Raw genomic sequence first — 13,542 nt, 5'->3', positions numbered from 1 at the left:
CCCACCCAATCTCACATTGGCCCCTGTGGTCTAACCGGCCCCCATTACAGTGTGGTAGTGTCTGGTGGTGCACCTGTTGGCAACAGGACTCCTGAGTCTCCCGCATGATGGTGTGTGGGGAGGACCTGTCCAGACAGGCAGCTGAGGTAGTGTGCTGAGTCTCACCTAGTTCCAGTGCAGCGCCTCCACCTCATCAGGGTCCCTGCGTCCGCAAGGGGATGATCCTGTTGAGGAACTCCTCCGTGGTGCTCCTCTCTGTACATTCACTCCACACATGTACACGAGAGGGTTTATGAATGAGAACATCTTTATTGGGTTGATGTGGGCTAGCTGCCCCTCGCAGTATATCCTTAGCCACTCATTCTGTAGTCAGTGCCTCCCTTTAAAAGGTGTATCTTCTCCTTAATCAGGGATTCCCTATCCCCGCAGGGATCACTGCCCTGTGCCAGGTCCCTGGACACAGTCTCCTCTATGGTTACTATAACATAACTTTCAGTCTCTTAGGCTAGTACTTGAACTAGGCTGCAGATCTCTGGCAGAACTCCTGCAGAACTGAACGTAGATCTGTGCAGAACTAACTTTAGGCTCAGTGCTGTGCCTTATGTATACTCTGGAAGCTGACACACCTCTGACATCACTAACCAGGGAGTCAGAGCATGTGACCACTCCCATCCATACACAGGGCACTCCACCAGGGTGTGAGGGCAAACCTCCATAATTACTGCTGGCATGCCCACAACTTACCAGGCCTTACTGTCAGCAGGAGAGATGACTGTAGCCATTTTACATGTCCGCTACATGTATATAATCTGTAAATATTACTGTATGTTCATTTGCATGTCTTAGACAGGTCTGCAACCCTGTCTTTCCCCATTGTCACCCAGCATGCTTTATGCTTTACTGTGGAGGGTTTTTGTCACTTTTTTTTACCCACCATAACCTTAATAGTAGTATATATATATATATATATATATATATATATATATATATATATATATATATATATATATATAATAAAATGGAAATAGCCGTGTTAGTCCAGTTGCAGAATAAATGAGTACTTCAGTATTAGATTATACCTTTTTTTTGGACTAACAATTGATGTCATAGGACAAGCTTTCGAGAGTTCTCATCTCTTCCTCATGTCAGCAATACTGATATACAAAGGAATCTATGGCTAAAACAGAGGTTTGGAAAGCAGGTTTGAGAAACCCCATATCCGCATTAAGTCCTTTTGTTTTGGTGTCTTATCATTCTGAGTTCAAATGTTTTCCGTTCTTGGGTGCGTTTAAACATTCCATTGAGGATTTTGATTTTTAAATAATTTATGGAATGATCTGGTTGTGAGAAATGATGTCCCACAGGTGAGCAGTATCTTCCTTCTTCGTGATGGAGTATGGAGTGTCTGTGCATATTCATTCTGCCTTGAAGTTTTTGGCTGGTTTCCCCAATGTAGCATCCTTGGTCACATTTGTTGCATTGAATCATATAAACCACATTCCTGGATGTGTAGCTGCATGATCCTTTTACATTGAGTGTTCCATGGTTGTGAGTGGCTGTGGGATCTTGGCATATATGTTTGCAGAGTTTGCGACCTTTGTTGTTGCCCGGTTTTGTGCCATTATCAGTGTCTTTAAGTTCGTTGTGAAGTTTTCTGTTGACAAATTTCTGTTTGAGGTTTATAAAAAGAGAGAGAGAGAGAGATACACATACATGTGAACATACTATGGTATAATGGGTGTTGTGTCAATGTGCTATTATTATACTGAAGCACAAAATAAATTGCAAAAAAACGAACCCTGATTTCTTAATTTAATGGTGCTATTTTTTATACCACCATTTATACCACCATTGGCCCCAGTTTTGCAGCTGGGAGACTGATCCAAACCCCACTCTGTTTAGCTCTTTGATCTGGCATTGTATCAGCTTACATAGAGTACACGTTTATATCTTCTATTCGTTCTAACAATGTGTGTGTGTGTATGTATGTGTATATATTATATATATATACAGTATATATATTCACCTGTATATGTGTGTGTATATGTAGCACCTTTTCCCCCACCCTAAGTGGGATCTTGTAGCTACCGGTGTATTCTGGTGCTGGTGCATACCTGTGAGGTAGAACAGAAGGCCTGAGATCTACGCGGTGGTATAGGGAGGCATCAGGACAGGCTATCAAGGATGGTTCGCCAGTCAGCGTAGCGCCTCCAGCCCAGGAGGATCCTGGTGCAGCCTGATGAACCCCAGGGGCATTCTTCTTAGGCCTGGGACATAGTAGCTTCAGCCTCGCTGAGCCGCGCTGAGCAGATGCACTAACCCCCTGCATCTGTCATCAGCGCGGCTATAGTTTCCCCTTCCGCATGTGTGCTGATGCGTGCGGAGGCTCAGAAACTTTGCCGAGACAGGCAAGTTTCAAATGTGCCGCTCGGGGAAGCGATGTGAGCGGTCACGTGACCGCTCACATCCAATGGGAGCGAGGGACTAGCCCCGCCTCTCGCTCCGCCTCCTGACACGCCTCTGCTCCGCCTCCGCACCGCCCCCAGAGCGCGCTCACTGCCTCGCCTGCCAGGAAAGGAAAAAGCTCAATTTTGAGCAGGCGAGGCAGAGCAGGAGCGCGGCTTAGCGCGGCTGAACCTGCTATGTCCCAGGCCTAAGGTTGTTCTCTCAAGCATCACACCAGAGATGATATAACTGGGCTTTATTAGGTTCAGTACAATATTACAGGCATCATTCCCTGAAGGCAGTACTCCGGATTTGAGGCCCTGTGCACCCCTCCTCAGCATACCATACCCCTAACAGGGTAAGGCCTCAGCCCACTCCTGCCCAGGAGAGACTTACTACAGTGTCCTCATAGCAGGGAGGGCAGCACAGAACTAACTCCCAGAACCCTTACTCTAACCCCTGGATGGAATCCCCCTCCTTCCCAGGGGAGTGGCTGGTAAGCCGGCCTCCTATTAGTCGTAGGCCCCCCTTAAGGTTACACCTGAACTTTATTAGGTAACACACATATAACAATGCAGCCAGGCCCTGCAAGATTTGTTCCCAACACTGCCCATTCCTTACTAGGACTTACAGTGCTAAAGAGGCCAGGGAATTAGTAGCCTAAGGGAGCTTGGCTACATATACATTGTATGTATCTGTGTCTCAACGTTAGCGCTGTGTGTTGTAAGATCGCATTCCTTTCCCTGCTATGCTGACACTTTGCCTCTCTCTGTCACACCACAGTTTATTAGGTCAGAGGCAGCTCTGCTCTGTTCTCCCCCACTTTTCCACTCCATCTCTTGGTGCCCCTGCCGCTCTCTGCTCCCCCTTTGCACCCAGCACACCCCTTCTTGCTGGGTCAGTGCTGACACCCCCAGGTGGCAGAGGATCTGGCTCCATCCAGAGATCAATGCCCTCCCCCGCCCCTATGTAAATGCCCTCCCATTGCTCCGTATGTAAATAACCTCCCAAATTCTATGTAAATGCAATCCCCTACCACCTATGTATATGTCCCTATGTAAATGCCCTCTCCTGTATACATTAATTTCCCTACCCCTATGTAAATACCCTGCCTATATCCCTATGCAAATACACTTCACCTGCCCTTGTGTAAATTCCCTTCCTCAGTCCCCAATGTAAATATTCTCCTCCCTGCCCCTTACTTAAATGTCCTCCCTTTGCCACCTATGTAAATATCCTTCTTCCTGCCCCCTGTGTAAATATCCTCTTCTCTGCCCCTATGGAAAATGCCCTCCTCCAAATCCTGCATAAATACCATCCCCTGCCTTTATGTAAATGCTCTCCTCTGCCACCCATTTATATGGCCTGTGTCCCTATATAAATGCCCCCATGACCCCTTTGTAAATGCTTTCCTCCTAGCTTCTATGTAAATGTCCTTCCCTGCCACCTATGTATACACTCCCATGCACCTATGTAAATGGCCCCCTATGTAAATGCCCTCCCACTGCCCCTATATAAATGTCCTTCCCTTGCCCAATATATAATTGCCCTCTTTCTGTCCCTATGTAAAAACCCTCCCCTGCCATCCATATATATATATATATATATATATATATATATATATATATATATATATATATATATATATATATATATACATATGTGTGTGCATATATGACCACTGTCCATATATAACCCCCATGACCCCTATGCAAATGCTATCCTCTTGACTTTATGTAAATGCCCTCCCCTGTCACCTATGTATATGCCCTCTGCACCTATGTAAATGTCCCCCCTTTGCCAGCGATGTAAATATCTTTCTTCTTGCCCCCTATGTAAACATCCTCTTCCCTGCCCCCCTATTGAAAATGCCCCCACTCCCTATGTAAACACCATCCTCCTTGCCCCCTATGTAAATGCCTCCCTCTGTCCCCTGTGTAAATGCCCTGCCCAAGCCCCCTATGTAAATGCCCTCCCTTTAAACCCATGGAAAAGTTCTACCCATGCTCCCTATTTAAATGTCCTTCATGTGCCCTCTATGTAAATACTCCCCCCATGTCCCTATGTAAAGCACTCCCCCATCTCCCATGAAAACGCCCACTGCCCCCTATATAAATGCACTCCTCTTGCCCCTATGTACATACCCTTCCCCTGGCCCAATGTAAATGCGCTTCCCCATCCAAATGCCCACCCCTTGCCTCTATGTACATACGCTCCACTTGCCCACTATGTAAATGGGCCCCTTACCCCATGTAATTCCCTCCATTGTCCCATGTGTATGCCCACCCCCTATGTAAATGCCCCCTGCGTAAACAGCCCATAAATGTGGCATCCCTACCTAACGTCTATGGAAATTCCTTCCCCTGTCCCTATGTAAATTCCTTCCCCTTGAATCCTATGTAAATGCTCGCCCATTGCCCCTATGTAAATGTCCTTCCCTTGCCCACTATGTAATTGCCCTCTTTCTGTCCCTATGTAAATGTCCTTTCCCATCCCCTTTGTAAATGCCCTCCCCAAAACCCTGTATAAATGCCCTCCGACTGCTTCCTATGTCAATGCCCTTCCCTTGCCCCTATATAAATGCCCTCCCCTGGCCCTTATTCAAATATACTACCCTGCCTTTATGTAAATGCTCTCCCTGTCCACTGTGTAAATGTCCTCCCCTTACCCCCTATGTAAATGCCACTCCTACTCCCTATATACATATCCTCCCATTACCCCTATATAATTGACCTCTCCTTGGCCCTATGTAAATACTCTGTAGCGGGGTACACCCTGGCTACTATTCTACCCAATGGGCTGGCAGTAAACCCTGGTATTTACAAGATTGGCAGTAGCTGGTATGGGGTTTTCCCCTTCACCTTTGGTACTGCACTTGAGCAACAGCAGGAGGTGGTACATCCTGTTGTAGCTGAGACAATGGGGTGCCTGCCTTCTGGCTGTACATAAGGGCAGGACCGCCCTAAATTTGGAGGTTGTCCTTCCCTCTGAGGAAGGCAGGTCACACGACTGGGAGCCTGAGATTGGGGCCTACCCATGTGCTCTTCCCTGCGGGGAGGAGTGAGCGTGAACCAATACCTCTGCTAGGGAGGTGGGGAAGAGCTAGGAAGGCTGCGGGTGCCCTTGGCCTGTAGTGACGGTCCAGGGATCATCTCCAGTTAGAGCTGATCTAAAGAGACTATATCCGGCAGAAGACTGCTGCGTAGCTGTTGTGTTACTGCAAAGTGTGTAGTAATAAACCGTTCCTGTTTGCAATATACCTCTGGCCTGATGTGTGATCTAACTGGGGGGAGAGTACAAGTTCTACTGTGGGAGATCATCTCTATACATCCCTGGAGCCTACGGCAGATGGAGGCGCTGCACTGCTAAGTTATCTGGGGTATGGACACATTAAAAAATATATTTAAAAAACAAATGACATCATCAACTGCGCTTTATGTCTCCTTTATGTCTCTTCGCCCCTCTCACACACACAGCCTATTCTCTCCCCACCCCCTCCCTCTCCCATCCCTCCATTCACGTTCCACCCTTCCCATTCTGTCTCTCTCCCCATTCTCTGTGTCCCTCTCCCCCATTCTCTGTCTCTCTCCCCCATTCTCTATTTCTCTCTCCCTCATTCTCAGTGTCTCTCTCCCCCATTCTCTGTGTCTCACTCCCCCATTCTCCGTGTCTCTCTCCCCCATTCTCTGTCTCTCTCTCCCCCATTCTCTGAGTGTGTGTGACTCTCTCCCCCATTCTCTGTGTGCCTCTTTCCCCCATTCTGTCTCCCTCCCCATTCTCTGTGTCTCTCTCGCCCCTATTCTCTGTGTCTCTCTCCCCCATTCTGTGTGTCTCTCTCCCCCATTCTCTGTGTGTCTCTCTCCCCCATTCTATGTGTGTCTCTCTCCCCATTCTCTGTGTCTCTCTCCCCCATTCTCTGTGTCTCTCTCCCCCATTCTCTGTGTCTCTCCCCCATTCTCTGTGTCTCTCTCCCCCATTCTGTCTCTCTCCCCATTCTCTGTCTCTCTCTCTCCCCCGTTCTCTGTGGGTCTCTCTCCCCCATTCTGTTTCTCTCTCTCTCCCCTATTCTCTGTGTGTGTCTCTCTATCTGATTATCTGTCTCTTCTCCCCATGCTGTCTCTCTCCCCATATGCTGGGTGCCTCTCTCTCCCCATGCTGTGTCTCTCTCCCTCCCCACGCTGTCTCTCTCCCCACGCTGTGTGTCTCTCTCTCCCCATGCTGTCTCTCTCACCATGCTGTCTCTCTCTCCCCATGCTGTCTCTCTCTCCCCATGCTGTCTCTCTCTCTCCACATGCTGTCTTTCTACCCATGCTGTCTCTCTCTCTACCCATGCTGTGTGTGTGTCTCTCTCCCCATGCTGTCTCTCTCTCTCTCCCCATGCTGTGTCTCTCTCTCCCCATGCTGTGTGTCTCTCCCCCCATGCTGTGTCTCTCTCTCTCCCCATGCTGTGTCTCTCTCTCTCCCCATGCTGTGTCTCTCCCCATGCTATGTCTCTCTCTCTCCCCATGCTGTGTGTCTCTCTCTCCCCATGCTGTGTCTCTCCCCATGCTGTGTCTCTCTCTCTCCCCATGCTGTGTCTCTTTCTCTCCCCATGCTGTGTCTCTTTCTCTCCCCATGCTGTGTCTCTATCTCTCCCCATGCTGTGTCTCTTTCTCTCCCCATGCTGTGTGTCTTCCTCTCTCCCCATAGTGTGTCTCTCTCCCCATGCTGTGTGTCTCTCTCTCACACCATGCTGTGTGTGTCTCTCTCTCTCCCCATGCTGTGTGTCTCTCTCTCTCCCCATGCTGTGTGTCTCTCTCTCCCCATGCTGTGTGTCTATCCCTCCCCATGCTGTGACTCTCTCTCCCAATGCTATGTATGTGTCTCTCTTTCCCCATGCTGTGTGTGTCTCTCCCCATGCTGTGTCTCTCTTTCCACATGCTGTATGTGTGTCTCTCCCCATGCTGTGTGTGTCTTTCTCCCCATGCTGTGTGTGTGTCTCTCTCCCCATGCTGTGTGTGTGTCTCGCTATGCTGTGTGTCTCTCTCTCCCCATGCTGTGTGTCTCTCTCTCCCCCCATGCTGTGTCTCTCTCCCCGTGCTGTCTCTCTCTCCCCGTGCTGTCTCTCTCTCTCCCCGTGCTGTGTGTCTCTCTCTCCATGCTGTGTCTCTCTCCCCATGCCTTGTGTGTCTCTCTTTCCCCATGCTGTCTCTCTCTCCCCATGCCTTGTATGTCTCTCTTCCCCCATGCTGTGTGTGTGTCTCTCTCCCCATGCTGTGTGTGTGTATCTCTCTCTCCCCATGCTGTGTGTGTGTGTGTTTCTCTCTCTCTCTCTCTCTCTCCCTATGGTGTGTGTCTCTGCATTTTGGACCCTACCTGTCTGTAGAACATGAGTGAGGGGGAAGCCGTCTTGAGCCCTGGCAGCAGACACCGGAAGTTCTCACTGAGGGGGCTCCTCTGACACTAACCCCGCCCCCGCCCTCTGCAGCTAACCCCGCCCCCACCCTCTGCAGCTAACCCTGCCCCCACCCTCTGCAGCACAGACGGCTCTGCTCTGTTCCTGCTCTCCTCTCTGCATTCTCTGCTCTGCTGCCCCCCCTGCTCTGATGGTCAAAACTGGGACAGCCACAAAAAAACGGGACATTTTAAAGAATGCGGGGCAGCCGATACAGACATCAAAAAAACAGATCAATCTGGTCACCCTATATAAACATCCTCCCCTTCTCCCTATGCAAATGTAATTTCCTGCCTCCTGTGCAAAATCTCTTCCCTGCTCCATATGTAAATGCCCGCCCCTGGCGCCTATGTAAATGCCCTCCCAATGCCCCCTGTGTAAATGTACACAGCCCCTATGTAAATACCCTCCTATGCCCCTATGTTAATGTCCCCTTCCTCCCAATGTAATTGCCCTCTGCCTATTCCCTATGTAAAGCCATCCTTGCCCCCTATGTGAATGCCCTCCCACTGCCCCCTATGTAAATGTCCTTCCTCCATGTAAATGCTCCCACCCATCCCTATGTAAATGCCCATCCTTTGCCCCCATGTAAATGTTTTTCCCTGCCCCTATGTTAATGCCACCCTGCTGTTCCTATGTAAATGTCTTCCCTGCCCCTATGCAAATGCCCTCCCTTGTCCCCTATAAATGCCCTCACCTGCCCCCAATGCAAATTCCCTCCACTTCCCCCTATGTAAATGCCCTACCCTTGCTGTCTAGGTAATTGCCCTCCCCCTGCTCACTATGTAAATGCCCTCCCCCTGCTCACTATGTAAATGCCCTCCCACTCCCCTATGTAAATATACACCCCTTACCCCTATGTAAATGCCCTCCCCTTCTCCCTATGTAAATGTGCTGCCCCTGCCATCTATGTAAAAGCTCTCTCCTGCCCACTTTGTAAATGCACTCCCCTCGCCCCCATTGTAAATATCCCCCCAGCCAGTGTAAATGCACTCCCCTCGCCCCCCATTGTAAATATCATCCCCCAAGCCAGTGTAAATGCACTCCCCTCGCCCCCCATTGTAAATATCCCCCAAGCCAGTGTAAATGCACTCCCCTCGCCCCCCATTGTAAATATCATCCCCCAAGCCAGTGTAAATGCACTCCCCTCGCCCCCCATTGTAAATATCCCCTCAGCCAGTGTAAATGCACTCCCCTCGCCGCCCATTGTAAATATCCCCCTAGCCAGTGTAAATGCACTCCCCTCGCCCCCCATTGTAAATATCCCCCCAGCCAGTGTAAATGCACTCCCCTCGCCCCCATTGTAAATATCCCCCCAGCCAGTGTAAATGCACTCCCCTCGCCCCCCATTGTAAATATCCCCTCAGCCAGTGTAAATGCACTCCCCTCGCCCCCCATTGTAAATATCACCCCCCAGCCAGTGTAAATGCACTCCCCTCGCCCTCCATTGTAAATATCCCCCCCAGCCAGTATAAATGCACTCCCCTCGCCCCCCATTGTAAATATCCCCCCAGCCAGTGTAAATGCACTCCCCTCGCCCCCCATTGTAAATATCCCCTCAGCCAGTGTAAATGCACTCCCCTCGCCCCCCATTGTAAATATCCCCCTAGCCAGTGTAAATGCACTCCCCTCGCCCCCCATTGTAAATATCACCCCCCAGCCAGTGTAAATGCACTCCCCTCGCCCTCCATTGTAAATATCCCCTCAGCCAGTGTAAATGCACTCCCCTCGCCCCCCATTGTAAATATCCCCCTAGCCAGTGTAAATGCACTCCCCTCGCCCCCCATTGTAAATATCACCCCCCAGCCAGTGTAAATGCACTCCCCTCGCCCTCCATTGTAAATATCCCCCCAGCCAGTGTAAATGCACTCCCCTCGCCCCCCATTGTAAATATCCCCTCAGCCAGTGTAAATGCACTCCCCTCGCCCCCCATTGTAAATATCCCCCTAGCCAGTGTAAATGCACTCCCCTCGCCCCCCATTGTAAATATCACCCCCCAGCCAGTGTAAATGCACTCCCCTCGCCCTCCATTGTAAATATCCCCTCAGCCAGTGTAAATGCACTCCCCTCGCCCCCCCATTGTAAATATCCCCCCCAGCCAGTGTAAATGCACTCCCCTCGCCCCCCATTGTAAATATCATCCCCCCAGCCAGTGTAAATGCACTCCCCTCGCCCCCCATTGTAAATATCATCCCCCTAGCCAGTGTAAATGCACTCCCCTCGCCCCCATTGTAAATATCCCCCCCAGCCAGTATAAATGCACTCCCCTCACACCCATTGTAAATATCCCCTCAGCCAGTGTAAATGCACTCCCCTCGCCCCCCATTGTAAATATCATCCCCCCAGCCAGTGTAAATGCACTCCCCTCGCCCCCCATTGTAAATATCATCCCCCCAGCCAGTGTAAATGTTCTCCTCTTGCCCCCTATGTAAAAGCCCTCCCCTTCTCCCTATGTAAATTCTCTCCCCTTGCCCCCTATGTAAATACCATCCCCTTGCTGCCTATGTAAATGCCCTACCCCTGCTCCATATGTAAATGCCATCCCATACCCCTATGTAAATGCTGTCCACTATGTAAATGCCCTGCCTTGCACCCTATGTAAATTTCCCATCCCTTGCTGCCTATGTAAATGCCCTCCCATATCCCCTATGTAAATGCCCCCCTATGTAAATTCCCTCCCCTTGCTCCCTACTTAAACACCCCCTTTGCCCCCTATGTAAATGCACTCCACTGCAGCCCCTCTGTAACCCCCCCAACACACACACACGTCCACTATCTTCTTTAATCCAGTGCTTCTCTCTCTCTCTCCATTCTCTCTCTCTCTCTCCATTCTCTCTCTCCCCATTCTATCGCTCTCTCATCTCTCCCTCCCCCCCTCTCTCTCTCCCCATTCTATCGCTCTCATCTCTCCCTCTCTCTCAGTTACTGTATATACTGCTGTAGCAGGCGTTATTGGTCCCGCACCAGCGGGAGCAGACATCATTGTAAGAGCATTAGCCGCACGCAAATAAAGGGGCGACACTAACGTGAAAAGCGGGCATGGCTGGCACTCGCCCGCCGATGCGATAACGTCTCCTACATGTGCATATCTTTCTAACTCTCTCTGAGCTGCTCCCTCTATTATTCTTCCCCCTCTCTCTCATCTCTCTGACTGTGAGCTACTCTCTCTCTCTCTCTCTCTCTCTCTCTCTCTCTCTCTCTCTCTCTCTCTCTCTCTCTCTCTCTCTCTCTCTCTCTCTCTCTCTCTCTCTCTCAGCTGCTCTCTGTTTCTGGGCTATTCTCTCTGTCTCTCGCTCTCTCCCTTTCACTCTCTTTATTTCCTTGTGCTGCTCTCTCTCTTGGTGTGGGCTGCTCTTCTCTCTCTCCCTTTCACTCTAATTTTCTCTCCCTCTGCTGCTCTCTCTCTCCCCCTCTCCCTCTATGAACTGCTCTCTCTTCCCCAACCCCCCTTTCTCTTGCTATATGGGTACCTCCTGCACCTGCATGTACAGAGCAGGAGAGGAGAACCTGTAGCTCTTGAGAACAGATGAGGAGTTTGCTGGAGTTAGCGTCTCTGAGCTCAGCCTGCACTGTAATGTATTCAGGGAGCTGTGCCAACCCTACTGTCTGCTTCTCAGAATCCGGGAGACATTCTAAAGTGACTAATTTCTGTTGGAGGGTAAAGAAATCAGTTATTAATTCATAAACCTTGAGCTGCTATATATAGCTCCTCAGTGTGTGCCACTGGCATCCAGTACTGAGGGCTAAGGAATATGGCAACTGTCCAGACTAGAGAAAGGAACAGAGGCAGTGAGAGAGAGAGAGGCGAGGGAGAGAGAGAGAAGGGGAAAGAGAAAGAAAGAGAGAGAGAGAAGGAGAGAGGAAAGGAGGAGGGAGGGAGAAAGAGAAGGGGAGAGAGAGAGGAAAGGAGGAGGGAGATAGAGGAAAGGAAATAAAGGAGGAGAGAGAGGAAAGCACATAGGAGAGAGGGAAGAAGGATAGGGGAGGGAAGGGGAGACAAGAGGAGAGTGAGAGAAGGAGGGAGAGGATAGTGAGTGAGGGAAGGAGAGGATAGTGAGTGAGGGAAGGAGACAGAAGAGGAGAGAGGAGGGGAGCGAGAGAGGGTAGGATAGTGAGAAGGGGGAGGAGAGAGGAGGAGAGAGGAGGTAAGGAGAAGAGAAAAAAGGACAGGGTGAGAGGGAAGAAGAGAGATGTACAGAGTGAGAGGGAAAGAGGAGGCGAGCAAGAGAGGGTGGGAAAGGGGGAAGAAGAGAGAGGGGGAAGTAAGAAGAGAGGAAAAAATAAAGAAAGGGCAGGAGAGAGCATGAGTGAGGGAAGAAGACAGAGGAGAGTGAGAGAGCTAAGCAGAGAGAGGGAAGGAAAGAGGAGGAGAGGGCGAGATGGAAGGAGAGTAAGAGAGGATGGGAATGAGAAATTAAGGTGGAGAAAGGAGAGATAAGGATAGTGAAAGAGGGAATGTGAAAGATGAAGAGAGATAGGAAACAGACAGAGAGATGGGGGGAGAAAGTTCGTGAGGGAGAGTTTTAAAGTGACACAAAGCGGCCCATTCTAGTAGCTTCGATAAAATTGCTGTCATCTCGAATGGTTTGGCATGACCCCATCGAATGGTTTGGCATGACCCCATCGAATGGTTTGGCATGACCCCATGGAACGGTTTGGCATGACCCCATCGAACGGTTTGGCACGGCCCCATCGAACGGTTTGGCATGACCCCATTGAACGGTTTGGCACGGCCCCATCGAACGGTTTGGCACGGTCCCATCGAACGGTTTGGCACGGTCCCATCGAACGGTTTGGCACGGTCCCATCGAACGGTTTGGCATGGCCCCATCGAACGGTTTGGCACGGTCCCATCGAACGGTTTGGCACGGTCCCATCGAACGGTTTGGCACGGCCCCATCGAACGGTTTGGCATGACCCCATCGAACGGTTTGGCATGACCCCATCGAACAGTTTGGCATGGCCCCATCAAACGGTTTGGCATGACCCCATCGAACAGTTTGGCATGACCCCATCGAACAGTTTGGCATGGCCCCATCGAATGGTTTGGCATGGCCCCATCGAATGGTTTGGCATGGCCCCATCGAACGGTTTGGCATGGCCCCATCGAACGGTTTGGCATGACCCCATCGAACAGTTTGGCATGGCCCCATCAAACGGTTTGGCATGACCCCATCGAACAGTTTGGCATGACCCCATCGAACAGTTTGGCATGGCCCCATCGAACGGTTTGGCATGACCCCATCGAATGGTTTGGCATGGCCCCATCGAACGGTTTGGCATGGCCCCATCGAACGGTTTGGCATGACCCCATCGAACAGTTTGGCATGGCCCCATCAAACGGTTTGGCATGGCCCCATCAAACGGTTTGGCATGACCCCATCGAACGGTTTGGCACGGCCCCATCGAACGGTTTGGCATGATCCCATCGAACGGTTTGGCACGGCCCCATCGAACGGTTTGGCACGGTCCCATCGAACGGTTTGGCACGGTCCCATCGAACGGTTTGGCACGGTCCCATCGAACGGTTTGGCACGGTCCCATCGAACGGTTTGGCACGGCCCCATCGAACGGTTTGGCATGACCCCATCGAACGGTTTGGCACGGCCCCATCGAACGGTTTGGCATGACCCCATCGAACGGTTTGGCATGACCCCATCGAA

Source organism: Ascaphus truei, chromosome 5, assembly GCF_040206685.1.
Source record: "Ascaphus truei isolate aAscTru1 chromosome 5, aAscTru1.hap1, whole genome shotgun sequence".
Taxonomy (NCBI): Eukaryota; Metazoa; Chordata; class Amphibia; order Anura; family Ascaphidae; genus Ascaphus; species Ascaphus truei.
Note: the sequence above shows the minus strand (reverse complement) of the source record.